The following is a 2,783-nucleotide window of genomic DNA, read 5'->3' as shown; positions in this document are numbered from 1 at the left end:
TAATCCATATCAACTTCTTTACTAGGGCTAGTTTAATACTATTCTTCTTTATCTAAGGTAGGCCTAGGATTAGGTTATAGGCACTATTATCTAGTATAATATATAACTATACGTGTTCTTTATAGCCTTTAATATCTATAGTTATCTTTACTACCTTTTTAATAAATAAGCTTACCCCCCCTATACTAATAACCTTCCTCTATTATAGTAACTATATACGCTATAGGTAGGTCTTTTAAACTAGTTTCTCTAATATAAATCTAAAGGTTAAGTAGCCTAAATTAATTATTAACGTACCTTACGGGCGAGCTGGCCACACGAGTGAGCTGGCCACTATACCAAGACCCCATCAACTACTAACGGCAGCTAATAGTAGCCATAATATCTTAACTACCTCAACAGCTACCTACTTTAAAAGAAGCTAGAATACAACTCGCGCTTTAGGCTCTTAAATAAGATATAACACTATCCTAGCGACGCGCTATAGCTATCTATAGTGTCTCCTAAAGTACACTAGGCACGTAATACGCTAGAGTTACCTTTTAACATAACTATGCACCCAATTCAATAAAACTACTTAAGATAAAAGAGGAGGTAATTATTAAGTATATACTTAACCTAAACGCGCGAGGGTTTCCCCCCCACCTTAATGTTACAAGGGGTTTCCACGTACCTAACCGTAGGTCCGGACCTTACGGGTATTCAGTAATTCGAGCGTGAGGGATAGTGGTACCAAAAGGGGTGGGGTGAATATCCTACACTATACGATAGTACGATGTAACAAATATTAAGAGAAGGCTAATAATTCGTATAAAGACGAGTGGCTTCAATTTAGATATGAAAGCAAGCTTTCAAAGTTAACTATAAAGAATAGGAAATATCCAAAGAGTGTCCTACACTATATACCATTCATCCCATTCTTCTATCTCCTAGAATCCCGAGGGCTCCCTGGGATCCTACCCTCTTGGCGGGATACCTTCGCTGTCTCCCGCCAAGTCTTCGGTCTCCTGGGATCCTCTAGTCTTGGCGGGATCCTAGTTACGTGACCACTAATATAACTCCAATAGGCGTCTAGCGTGTTGAGATACGTTAGCCTCTAGCCTAGGGGGTCCTATTATCCCGCCGGACGTCTTTGTTTTCCTACCGTTATTCTGTGTAATTGTAACACATCTATCTACCTAGTATGAGGAAGCAGAGATCCCACGCGACTAGGTCATTATAGTTAGTAAGAATGGCTAGATAAATAATAAGCTAGGAGTAGAGTAGCTAAAGCACTTTAACACTTATATAAAGACTTACGTTATTAGTGCGCGTCGCCTACTTATCTTTAATAGCTATAAGAGCCACCACTCTCTTAAGTTCTAAGAGCTTTATAAGGAGAATAATATCTATACACTCTATATGCCGCCTTACTCATCCCACCTACTACAGCCACTTAATATTAGCTACTTCTCGCCTTTAAAGCGCGTGTATAGCTGTAAGGTTAAGAGCTTAATCCACTACTACATCAACTATATTACTAAGCTTAAGTTCCTACCAGCCTTTAAGGTAGTATTTAGTTAATTATTTACCTCAGCTAATATCTACTCAGCCTTTTAAGGCGCAGGCCTTATACCTCTCTAACTAGATATTATATTATTAAAGCTTAACGTGCAGCTCTATATACCTACTCTAACTACTCTACTAGAGGCTCTCTAGGAGGCTTATACACTAAGTAACGTACGTAAGCTTAAGGCTTAATTAATATTAATACGTAAGCGCATACGATGGTATAAGAGCTTATTACTAGCCTTAATTATTAAGGTGATTAACTAGCTTAAGAAGGGCGCTGAGGTAATAATGCTTAAAGCTAAGCTAATACGTGATTAGATCACTAGTCTTAAGTAAGCCAACGAGGTAGCGTTAGCACGTAAATAGTGTAAAAAAAAGTATATATAGTAGTATAGGGTCTTAATTAAGGGAGCTAGAGAGGATCTACTTACTTAATATAAGGCTAATTAGTAGATTACGCGTAAAGAGCGTTAAGGAGGAGAGCAATTAGGTGTTAGCCGCCAGGCTCTTACGCGCTATAAGAGGTGTAGAGAGACTAGGTATAACTCTTATATATATAAGAAAGGTACCTAAAATACTATTTAATCTACTCTATTAATATTTATATATTACCCTATAAGGTGGTTGAGGTTTACGGGTAAAGAGGTGTATAAAGTTAGTAGGGTACGGCGCTCACTTATACGCGGCGCTCGCTTATAAAGCACGTTATAATAGATAGGGATGTATGGTTTACCTCTAAGTTCTAGATAATAGTATTTACCCTTATAGGCATTAAATATAGTATATCTACTACCTACCACCCATAAATGGATAGACAAACGGAACGTATAAACTAAATGGTATAATAGTTCCTTAGGTGTTATCTAAACTACTAATAAAATAACTAGGTAGGACTACTACCTATAATATAATTAGCTTACAACAGCTTAAAATATAGCACTACTAGTGTCTTACCATTCTTCGCGAACTATAGATTTAACCCAGTAGCCTACTAAGTACCTAGAGTAATAAGGTTATAGAGCTCTAATAGAGAAGAATAGGTAAAGGAAATTATATAGATCTATACCTAACTTAGATAAGATGCTACCTTCCTATAGGGAAGAATAGGTAAATACTATAATCTTAAGTATAAAGCTACGCCTACGCTAGAGAAGGGGGAGAAAGTCTAGCTACTATAAAAAAATATTACTAGTAAATAACTATTAAATAAACTAGACTACCTAAAAATCGGC

The sequence above is a fragment of the Paraphaeosphaeria sporulosa genome, assembly GCF_001642045.1.
Source record: "Paraphaeosphaeria sporulosa strain AP3s5-JAC2a unplaced genomic scaffold CC84scaffold_20, whole genome shotgun sequence".
Taxonomy (NCBI): domain Eukaryota; kingdom Fungi; phylum Ascomycota; class Dothideomycetes; order Pleosporales; family Didymosphaeriaceae; genus Paraphaeosphaeria; species Paraphaeosphaeria sporulosa.
This window is presented reverse-complemented; position numbering follows the sequence as displayed.